Here is a 12346-nt window from a genome sequence, read left to right as displayed (position 1 = left end):
GGGGGGGGGGTATTTATAATTCCAGTTGTTCTGTTATAGAAATTCCCTCTCCTACTTCACAATTGGTCATGCAAATATTTTAATAGATACTTTCCAAAGATTGTCCTCTATTACCTTTCGCTTAAAGCGCTTAAAATGCACTCTATTGCCTCATGCTAGAATTATACATCTTTCAAAGGCATTTATTTTCCATTTGACCACATTTTGTCCCATAATGTTTAAGCTTGTATATGCATTGCACTTTTTTTGTCTTCAGGTCGACCTTGCAAGCTAATGGGCATAAGTGCCTTCAAACTCTTTCAGTTTTTGTATTCTCACGCCATCCACATGGGGTTGTTCATTTTATTATTTGACTCTTTATGCAAACTAAATCATATGTAATATATACGTATTATTGGCATCAAAAAAAGAGCATATTTATTTTATGCTAAAAAATATTGTGAACTTTTCTTTTTATGAATATCAATTATGATGTAATGTTTACATGATCTTGTTGTCTTAACTGTTACACAGTTTGTCTGTTTTTGTATTTATTTCTGTATCAAGAAAGTTTTGTATATATTGAAAAAACATGAACAGGGACAATCAGTGTAAATACATACCAAGGGTGTACAATACTTCCTCACTGGAGCAAAGCCTTCTCTAGTCCAAAAGACTCAAAACTGCCCATCTTTACAAAAATAGTCAATACACTACCAAGAGAATACATTTTCTCCACCAAAAAAAAAGAATGAATATCATCATTATGCCAAAAGTRCATTCAGCCCTAATGTCATTGTGAATGTGAAAATAGAGTATATTTTAAATTGAATATCAAAGTTCAGAATCCACTGGGGGTAAAAAAAAAATCACATCACGATTTACAGTAGTGCCCAAAGAAACTGTTCACTCTAAAGAACACAATTCTGTTGATAATGCTTCTAAAAAACAGTCACTCCGGGCAGCAAAATAATACAAAAATCTTTTCATGCAGAGTTTTTTGTTGTGAAGAACCTTGTTACATTGAATAGAATATATTCTGGTGTTCCCTCCTCTTCCTGCTGTGTTGTTTGAGGGCGAGAGAGGGAGAGAGAGATTGTGTAAGGAGTGCGTGGGGCGGCCCACTGACGCTAAATGAGATTGCGTAATGCTAGGTAGGAGGGTTTGAGTAGACGGCCCAGGCTCTGTGGAGGAGGCATGGAGGATCTGAGTCAGCCAGTGGCCTTGGAGTCTGAGCTTAACGTCCAGTATGTTGCTTTTCATAGATTTCACTTGCTTACTCACAACTGTGGCTTGTCTGTGTATATTCAGGGGAGGCAAGACTCACAATCCTTCCATGTAATTAATATGTATTTTACTCTAACATGTCATTAGATTTGCATTATTCATTTTCTGTCAAATGGTTTGTAAAATCACTACCTACCCTATTAATCAGAACCATATCATTTCTTAGTCGGTTTTGTTTCCTAGTTGTCACCTGTCATATATCTTAGTGCACATTACCTGACAAATGTAGAGTTGGTTAACTGAGTACACTGATAATGTGTGTATATTGAAAATGTAGATTGCTTCCTGTCAAGATACTGTTTGTCTATGTTTGTCCTTTCGTTTGATTAATAGATGTGTAACTAAGGTTCAACCAGATGCCCTGGAAGGTGTCCAGCCCTCACCCACTTGCCTTCTATAAACACACCTTTTACTGATCAAATGGTTGCTTAGTTGTCCCAACCCACCCCAGCCCCCTCTACCCTACCTGCTCCACCATCTTTAGGTTGTCTTAAAGCAGTACCTGGTATAAATGACTGCTACTCTATATTCTATAATCTGTCCAATGTGCTGATCTTGAACAGGCTCTCTGATGACTGTGACAACACTAAACCATTGGGATCATGCATAACACAGTAAATCAAGTCAGACTGAGTTATCTGGTTGAACCAGGGTCAATCTTTTGTAATTTGTCCCCCAAATGTGTGGTAGAAAACTGCTTCAAAACCTGCGTGAGGGATTTTACAAGGCTATTATAATTCAAAGTGAAATGATGCAAATCTTACCAAACATTCCATGTGTTTGTTGGCGTTCATAATGTGTGCCCTTTTGTACATAAGACAAAGTGAATGCTTTTGCTGTAAATAAGGGGATGTATTTTTGTATTTGAAATGTATTTTGGTATTCACCTGGCGCCTTTGGGAAGGAACTAGCCAGTTGCTGACCTTTCACACTGTGGCTGTACAAGTAAATTGCATGTATTTCTGGGTAAGCCACAGGAGCCTTTCTGTATTGCCTTTCTGTATCAGTCTCTTTAATAGTAGTGTTAGTAAGTAGAGTTAGTATCAAGCAAAATATAAAAAATTGCATCAGCATAACACCGTCTRCTTCGTTACTGTGTCTCTGTGCCCTGATATCATTGAGTAATGCATTCGGCGCAATCATTTGCATTCATTGCAATCTAGTTTTTGTGCCTAGTGGTTGTTATATCATTGGGAAGTGCAGGCAAGCTTTATTCTCAGTATCGCCACAAGAGGTCGGACTTTGTTAGTCCATCCATTTTGGCTAACCTGATTCTAACCGCATCATCCCTCAAAAAGTAGACCACGGTTTGCTTTCTTAACTGAATCATAAAACACTAACACACAAGCACTTACCCAAGTGGCTGTCTCCGCTGTATTATATCAGAACCTAGCGTAGGTGTTTGTTTGGTATCAATATCGAAATATGAATAGAAAATCAGGTCACTTACTCTCTGGAAACATAATCACAGCTTTAAAACGTGTGAGAGCTTGGAACAAGCCACTAAATGCAGAGGTGGTGAGCCAGTTCAATCACAAGTATTCACTGCCAATCCAGTGGCAGAATATCACGTAAACGTGACAAAAACCTAAATGTTTATATACCCCCTTCAAATAAAGTGTTGGTGTAATTTAGGGACCAGGGTACAGTATTGTGCATAGGACGGCTTGAAACTGCACATTTGTCATAGATAGCACACACATTTTTTTTTGCTATATTTTTTATTTCATAAACACATCGCTTCCACTGAGTAGGAAACAGAATGTCCTCTTTCCCCCTTGTTTGCCGCCTATATATCAACTACATGTCAGTGTAATAACTCACTCTTTGGATTAGAAAGGGGGAAAGGGCTTTGTCCCAATAGCGTTTACCATGCAGTTTTATGTAATCCTCGTACAGTCCTTGCCMTAATCTCCGTATAAAGGCCAGAGAATGGTCTTTCGCTTCAGTTTTTGCATCCTCATGTTTAGGCGTTGCTCTCCTGTGTGAATCTTAATATAGCTCTTTGTTTTGCACATATAGAAAAGCCTCCTATGCCTGATATATGACAGTGAAGTATTTAGATTGATCAGTTTGCTCTGCGCATTTGCTCTGTTTTATGGAGAAGAATATTGAATGTATTATTTGTTACCATGATAGTATGCAACAGCTTTGTCCTGTGATGGGGTATTTGATTCAGGACTCAAGACTGGGCTGCCATGGCGAAGAGCAGACAATTATAAAGACTGGAAAAACCTGGCTGTCTGAGTTCCTAGTCCTCTCATTTCCATGGCAATGTCAATTCACAGTCTAACCTAGTTACCTCTTCTTCATCCAGCACAAACCACCTGAGCACACTTCTCACCACAGTACAATACAATGATTCTTTGTAAAAAACAAAAAAAACAAACAGACTCTCTAGATTGAATATGCACTGCATGAAACATCTAGTATGAATAATGGAAATTGTGGAGTGCATTCTTTGGACTGGACTAGCAGTGACACACTGAATAAATAAATGTTCAGCTTCACTCCAGCTCCCAATATATCACAAACCGAGGTAAGTAGTAGAGATTATTCCACTATCTTCGCATGCTGAAGAGTCTCTCGATAAACACCTTTCTCATATAGCTAAAACCTAATGTCTTATCTAAATAAATTAAAACAGCGTTTAATCTGCTCCATTACATTTCCAAGGAAGTCGATTCAAACTGTCACTAAATCGACTGTCACTAGTCATTTACATGCCCCAAATGCTTTGCATGTACAGTATAATTAATTTTAGTATTTATTTGTATTTAGTCTGTTTTTTTCAGTCAGGGCTCTATACAGAGGTGTGGCTCCCTCCTATTGACTTTGGGTGGTGGAGCAACTGTTCCATCCAAACTGTAATGTAAATTAACTGTATGCATATGCATGCCTGATTACATGACTATATGTTTGGAGAGTTACATTGTCTATGGCGGGTACATGATACTTTATATACATGCACATTATTTATATGTTTTTATTTAACATTTATTTAACTAGGCAAGTCAGTTAAGAACAAATTCTTATTGACAATGACGGCCTACCCAGGCCAAACCCTAACCCGGATGACACTAACCCGTGGGAAATTGAGAGATTAAAGGACGTACATTCATGTAGTGTTTTCCACATACATACCTGACATGATATCTGCTTTAGTTCACTGTGATAATAGTGAACTGGTGGGGGTGCTCTCAGATGCCAACCATTAGCCAGCGTCTTGGTCTGCCACCAGAAGATCACACAGTGAATTTAGAGTAATTCCCTTTTAACCTCCTCCTATCCTACATAAGATCCTTAGCTGGAGTAATCGACCGCAGCCTAATGCCCCCATAAACTGACCTTACTGAAAAAATACCCGGATCCATATAGCTGTGCTCTGTGCCGCATGGATTGTGGGTATTAGAACAAAGTTATCTGTTCCTGTCCACATTCAACTGTCCCCTTTTGATAAACTAAAACATGTTCTTGCCTATTTGTAAGTAATATTTTAACTCCCTGGTTAGGAAAAATGGTGGCATAAAATTCAGGCATATTTCATCTTGTGGCTGTGATGGTCTGACTCACTGGGTAACACCAGGTCACATACTGTATAACAAGAGCCCAGAAGAGGTCAGACATTGATTGCCCCAGTTCCAGTGTAACCGTTTTCATAACCATCATCGTTGTACTAATCATTCAAATAGTTCTAAATTGCAGTGGGTCCAACAACTAATTAGGCCTATACTATAGTCTACCTATAACAAAATGCTCAAAATAACCCAATCAACTGCAAATGATCTCATGGCACTGTTTTGGTGTAGTTTTCCTTTGGGTCATTTGTGTAGGGCAGCTTCCTGTTTCCTAAGGAATTGTATTAACCAGTACAACCAGTTTTACAGCCCTTTGTAAGGACGATTTGATAAATGGCTTAAAGTAGGCTATATTGTGTGTAGCATACCATGGTTGACTAACATAAGGTTACACAGGTTAATCATCACTCAGGCCTTTTCAAAGTATTGTTTGAGTTAGGCCACCACAGTGACGTAGTCTTCCTAATAAAAAAGCAAACGGCCAACTGTGAACAATGCAATGGATCAATGTGGTAACATACCCAATTGAAGAAGAGTAGCCTATAGGCCTAATTGCATGTTTGGTTCACTGGAAAATAGAAAGTAGGCTGGAACAATTCCAGTTTAACCTCCAATCTTTTATTTGATTGGAAGTATTTTTATTTTCTCAGAAAGAGTTTACAGAGGTACCGTGAATGCAGAAGCCAGGGGGGAGACCAGTGTGTTGTGAACAACATAAGCACGAGCAACAATAGTGGAATCGGAGGTTTGCCTTCTAAGTCCTCCATTGAAACTGATGCAAACTGATACAAATATTTAAATCATGCCACAATTGTACACCATAATGCTAAGCCAGGTTGGAATGTTGTTATTTCAATTTAACGAAAGACAATAGTTAATTAATTTGACACCAAATAGTATAAATCTGTTGAAATCGCACTGTGGATGTATAGACTCCAGGATTTCCTGGATGCAAACATTCTAATAGTTTGACTAATTACAGTTTATGTGACAAAACAAGCGTAGAAAATGTAGAGAATCTTGTACCATCTAAACTGCAGTGAAATATCTTTTAAATAGCCAAAAAATATTGTAATTTTCAGCTGTTTGAAGCTGGTGTACAAAACTGAAAGTAAAAGCGGGAAGCATAGAAATAGAGCACATAGAACAGATCTACAGCTTCTTAGACTTGCTTTCAATGAGAATGGCAGATCTGCCTACACACAGTTCTATGTGAATTTAGTCATGTCCATTACGAAAAAAGATTGCAGTCAGAGTGCACTAAAAACGAACAGTTTTTTTTTACTACAGTAATTTTGCTGTGTAATTGCAGTTACAGTGCAGTATGACGGCAGTTCAACTGCAGTTATTCTGCAATTACAGCATCCAAAATGCTACAGTCGACTGCAGTTACTGCACATTTACTTGTATCTTTTTTTGTAAGGGGTCGCTCAAAAAGTTACATATTGCAGCTTTAAATAGGGTATCAGCCTACTCAGTGACACTCACAGAACACAGCTAGCGTCAAATCTCTTATTGCAGGACTATTGACTATACATCCACAGTGAGATTTCAACTGAAATCTTTTTTTTGTCTTTTGTATAATTTATACAACAACACTCCAACTTTGTTTAACATTATTTTGTACAATTGTGTCATGATTCCACTATTGTCATCCCTTTGCATCAGTTTCAATCGGGGACATTTATTTTGAAGGCGAACCGCATATTCCACTTTTGTTTGATCACGCTAACGTTATTCACGACCCCACGTGTGGTTACGCGCAGAGATCAGAGTCATGAGAGAGCGGCACAGCAGTAAACCCGGGTTCTACTAGTTATCACAACCGCAGAGTCATAATTGGCTATATTGTAAAAATTCATGATATAACAAAAAAATAGCTTTTTGTTCTTTATTTAAACGTAGGGTTAAGCATACGCTTAGAAGTGTGGTTAAGGTTAGGTTTAAGAAGAAGAAAAAAAATAGGCGGAGTTTATGATTTTGTGGCTGTGGTAACTAGTGACGACCCTGTAAACCTATAGGTTTTCCTTCTTCGCGTGAATACTGGCGACTACAACTAGGTATATTCTGCCTAACAAAGTCAGTATCTGTAAGCATATTTGTCACATTACAAGACGAGTCATAGTTTTGCTTTGGACTGCCAGTGTTGGAAACAAGCTTTTTTTTTTTTTTTTTAGGTTGCCGCGCTCCACAGTTACTACACAGCACGGTGTCGATGGCTGAGGCACCGGATACCGGGGACCGTATAGTCCGCAGCTCTACGGATTCACCCACGGCGATACTGGTGCCACCAACCTTAGAAGAACTGGCTGAGGAGGAGGACGTTTTCCTGCCCGAAATGGTATCACCTTGTCCAGTCTTCAAGACGGGGGATTGTCCAGGAAAAGTGTCAACGCGGTTGGAAGGTGCGGGGGCATTGACAGCGGATACCTGCTTCCTCACTATTAGGAAGCAGGTTTCATACAGGTAACGTTAGTACATTTTAATGTATCCCCACTTCCTATCCCAAACCCGCACGATATTTCATATAACTACTTCAACTGGCTACCAGATGTCTGAAGTTTTCTCAATTGCAACTTGTGAAAATAAACATCACCTGCAGCCATGGGTGGGTATATTTTGTGGAACGTTCCAACAGGAATCTGTCACAAAAGTACAAGGTTGCCAACAAACAACGCATACAAAGTAGCAGGATCAATTCAACTAGCTGACGAATAGGCATCAACTCACCACGTAGCTTGTTCTTGATAGTTGTCCATAGGCTACCAGAGTGAGGACAGACATTTTCAGGGAATAAACGTGGTGAATGAAAAACTGAATTAAATAGCCCTCTCCCTACCTGGTATCTCATTCTGCCGCTATACAACTTTGTATGCGTTGTTTGTTGACAACCTTGTCATTTACGAAGTTTTTGGGACAGATTCCTGTTGGAACGTTCCACAAATTATACCCACCCTGCAGCCATCACTGTCTTAGTGTGGCAGCTACTGTAGCCTATTTGTAGGCAAGACAACATGTGTTCATGTGAGCTGACACTCCATTTTAATATGGTTCTTCATCTACTAGATAGGCCTACATTAAAGTTATCATTAGGCTACATAATCCACTATAGCATTTTATAGCAAAAGCAATATCACATCTGTCATCAAGGCCATCATAATGTTCATTATCCACACTGATGGGTATCATTCTTACTAAAAGCACCTGCTGATGTCCTATGGTGTATAGTAAATACATGCTCATTCATGTCATGAATGGGGATATCAAGAAAACATACTTCTGTGTCRTCCTCAGTCATAACATAGACCTCACCCCATTAATTGCTGAGTTTTTGGATTAAATACGCCATCCTTCATAATCTCAGACTAGGGTTTTAGGACTGCACGTTTTGCTGCTTATTAGAATCTGGGCTGTTTCAGCTGGTTTATAGTGTTATTGACTGTTTCCTGACCCTGTTTGTTGCAACTCAGTCTGCTGTGCAAGTGAATGACATGACAGAGCAAGCAACATGAGGCAGTGATTCACAGAATGACCTTTGACCATGACCCCTTACACATGACCCTTGGACACGTTTTATTAAACATTCACACAGACATTACTACCACACTCTGTAGCATTTTTACATGTTAGGCATTTAGCATACACTCTTTTCCAGAGCGACTTATAGTTGGCGCATTCATCTTAAAATAGCTAGGTGGGACAACCACATATCACAGTCACAGTAAGTACATTTTCCCTCAATAAAGTAGCAATCAGAAAAGTCAGTTCTAGAAGGGGGGAGGGGAGTAATGTGAGAGTGTTAGTTCACCAAAGCTAAACATAGAAAAAATAGGATTTGGCTACAGTACAGGATTTGGCATACAGGATGGTTTTGACTGATATGCAGCATATAATCTGTCATTGTATAACATCCAGTAGACCACGTCATACAAAATATTTGGTTTGCAATMAGACTGTTAGTGTAGTTTTTTTCTCCACAATCCCAACTATTTGTAGCTTGATTGTAGAGGATGGCACAATTGTCTGTGCCCCTGACTGACTCACATTCCATCTTTTTCGTTTTATGTAAGAATTCAAGGGACTCTTTTTCTGTGCAGGCTGTGTAGAATGATGTGACTCTGGTCCCTGGGTGTTGGTTATTGAGAGTCTGTCACTGCCAGCGGATGCTGTGATGTGTTCGTGGCTCTTATGTAACGGAAGGAGAAGCAGCAGCTGCAGCAGTAAGGGATCAGGAGTGTTTTTTTGCATTGTAAATAAGAGGCACTTATGAAAGGGGCTTAGTGAGCAGAGCRCTGGGCTGGCTGCATCCACTGGCTGACTGGCTGGTCCATAGAGGCCTGATGATGCTGGATGGTTAAGACTGGCCTGGCAGTGAGTGAGGCTGAGGCCATGTCAGTCTGGCTACATAAACACAGATTACCCATCTCTTTCCTCGGTGTCTGTGACTAAGAGCGTCAATATAGTGACTCAAACAACAAGGCCTGGGGTAGTGAGCTCATGTGTGATTCAGATGTTATTAAAGACCAAACAGCACCTGCAGCAGGGGGACAATGATGACAGTTAAGGAGATAAGTTATTGCGAAATGTTATGTGCATCCATTCTAAAAAATTATGTGCTCCCTCATCCGCCTATCAGAATCGAGTATTCACCAAAGCTGTTGTATAATTGCATAGTAATGATAACTACCTTTTTTTGTTTTGTTTTTGATTAATAACGCTATTTTATGTTCCTGGCAATTTTTCCCCAGTCCCACAAAAAAACACAACAATGCGCCTATGCATAGTCCTCACTCTGTCACTCGGAAACATATTCTAGTGTCTGCCTGCCAGRTGAAAATCTTTGCCAGTGCGTGTGTAGGCTATATACCAGCCCATCCCCCTCCGAAGTATAGGCTACTGTAGCTTACTGATGTTACAAGTGGGATTCAGAAATTAGAGAGATTTTTAGAGAAGAATGGATTCACTTTTTTTACTGCTAGTTAAGGATACTCTAGTTATCACATTTCACGTTAGATTTATTAACTACAAAAAGATAAGACGTGTGTTATTTTAATTCTAGTGCTGCTCTGCACACATACGCTTGTTAGCTAGCTAGCTCTGGTCCAACGTAAGCCAACTCTCGGAAGTTCAAAGACATTAAAAGTTCCTTCATAGAAGCCGCTCCTGCGTAGGTATAATTCTGTGGGCCTAATTCATATAATGCKTGTCATAACAAGATGCCCAGTGCTTCAAGCCTCCTCCTCCACCCTCTCTTGCTCTCTCCCACCCGCAAAATTTCAGTCGCATCTCGCACCCTACACTTGTCTGTCCAATGCATGTAATCAACTGTATAGCTTGGCCGCTCCATGGCATGGTGAAGTAATTTAATGTCGAGCCAAATGTCAATATATATATATATATATTTCAGAGATTTAGAAAGGAATGATATAAACCATTACTTTTTTGGGGGTTCGAACCGGTTCAGAACTTTATTTTGCCGGTCGGAACAGTAGAATGGAGCAACAACAAAAAATTATGGTTCTGTTCAGAACGAAACGATTGGAAAATAATCTGTTCCAACCCCTGATTTTATAGTAACAGTCCTGATCATTTGGACCGCCAGGCATTCCGCTGTCTGAATGCTGAATTGTTATAGGTTGTTATTTGAAGCAGACTCACAGACTCAGACAAGTGCATGCTCTTCTATCCAGCAGATTAAAACTGTGGGAAATCAAAAAGTTACAAAATGAACACATCCACAAATGGCAGCAAATTTGAAGTCCCAAGTTTTCTCACAATCTTTATACTAGGATGAATTAGTCCTAGTTTCCCAGACAAATGGAAAGAAACCTATTTCATCTCAATGGGATTAACCTGGTAAATAAATGGTGCCATGCAGTGTAAGTAAGGGTAAAGGATGACTGAGAGGTTACAAATTCATCCCTTCAATTTGATACTAAATAGAGGGAACCTGTGGCATACTATATTGTCTGATGGAGGAGAGCTTTGGTGATCTCTTACTGTATATGCAAATAAACTGTGTGGATTTTTTTTWAGGAGAAATGGGAGCAACAGATTAAGGTAGAGATTTTTAATTCCATTTCATCGCAGWATGTTGTTTCTGGTGTTCAGGATAAGGTTGAGCTTATCCTGTGCTTTAGMTCAGATCACCAACACATCAAGCCTGTTCCAAAATGTGCTTCATGCCGTACCAAAACATTATACCTGTTGCACCAGCTGTTCTATGAGCCACGCCTGTGATTGTCTTCTTTCATGATATGCACAGACAGTAATAGCAATCTATATTTTCAAAAGGATGTGAGTTTCGTGTTCATAAATCACAACCTCCGCAGGCTTTTCGAGTGGCCTATGCATGAGTCAATAGCAAAATAATACACTTGACTTATGCTACATTATAGCGTGCTAAACGTGTCTAATTAGATATTAACAAACTAATCGATGAGCTGCCACCTCCCACTTATTTGCCCAGCCAGAGATCAAATAACCAAATATCCCGACGGAGATTCAGTGAAAAAAAATCGCATTCATTGATTGTCAGAAGTTCCTTTTTCTGAAAATCAATCAATGTGAGTTTGTTTCAGTGAATCTCCGTCAGGATATAGCCTGGGCTACTAAACGAGATGAGCAAAATAATCCACTTTTTATGCTAGGCTACATAACATGCTAGCAAAATGTTCTGATAACACTGCTTGACGAGCAAACTAGACGAAAGATTATCATCATGACCACTCACCTCAATTTGGCTAACGTTTTCCCAGCCTAATTGTAACCAAATATCCAAATGGAAATTCTGTCAAAACAAAAATCTGACATTGATTGATTGATCAAGATGTCCCCACCCTTGTCTCAAAGCAGAGCGATAATGCTGTGCCAGTCATAACGGTGCTGAAATGATAGTTGACAACACACGGATATTGCTTTAAAGTTTTTAAAACGGTTGGATGACTTTGGGAGTTTCAATAAGCAGCAATATGATACTTGTCTGCAATGGCATTAGTCTACTATATTTTCATAATTCTGTGATATTCATTCCTACAATAATTATTGATAGATCCATCCAGTTGTGGTTAAGAAAACGTGCATCATAGTGGTGGATTTTGCCAAGTGATGTGGCATCCCTCGCAAAGTTTTTAGATCTGCCACGAGGAAGGTAACAGCCTAGTAACGGGCACTGCCTAGCAACCATAATAATGAAGCATCAAATCTCGTGAACGTGCATTGCTTACTCCGGTCTTAAATCGACTAATCTTATTTTGGGTTGGTACAACAGATATACATTCTCATACCGTAGCCAGTGGCGGTTCTAGACCATTTCAACTGGGGGGGGCAAGCTGGGGCCAGTTGTACTGTTAGATGGGCCAGTTACATTAGACTTTATTGTTGTCATATCGTTTTCTTCACTGCATTGCAGGCATTAGCAGGCAAAAGACCATGCATTGCCACTGTCTAATAACAGATGTAAAAAAAAAAAAAAAGAACGATAGCAAAAAAAAATGTAAAAA

At 39.4% G+C, this 12346-nt stretch overlaps 1 long non-coding RNA gene across 1 annotated transcript; it reads left to right on the top strand.

Annotated features, from left to right (window-relative positions):
• Nucleotides 1–12: 12 nt before the first annotated feature.
• LOC111975171 (uncharacterized) lies at nt 13–2342 on the top strand. Its single transcript, XR_002878772.1, has 2 exons — nt 13–206; nt 257–2342. It is a non-coding gene; the product is annotated as an uncharacterized lncRNA (long non-coding RNA).
• The last annotated feature ends 10004 nt before the right edge of the window (nt 2343–12346 follow it).

This window comes from Salvelinus sp. IW2-2015, linkage group LG15, assembly GCF_002910315.2.
Source record: "Salvelinus sp. IW2-2015 linkage group LG15, ASM291031v2, whole genome shotgun sequence".
Lineage (NCBI taxonomy): Eukaryota > Metazoa > Chordata > Actinopteri > Salmoniformes > Salmonidae > Salvelinus > Salvelinus sp. IW2-2015.
Note: the sequence above shows the minus strand (reverse complement) of the source record. Positions and strands in the feature narration are given on the sequence as shown.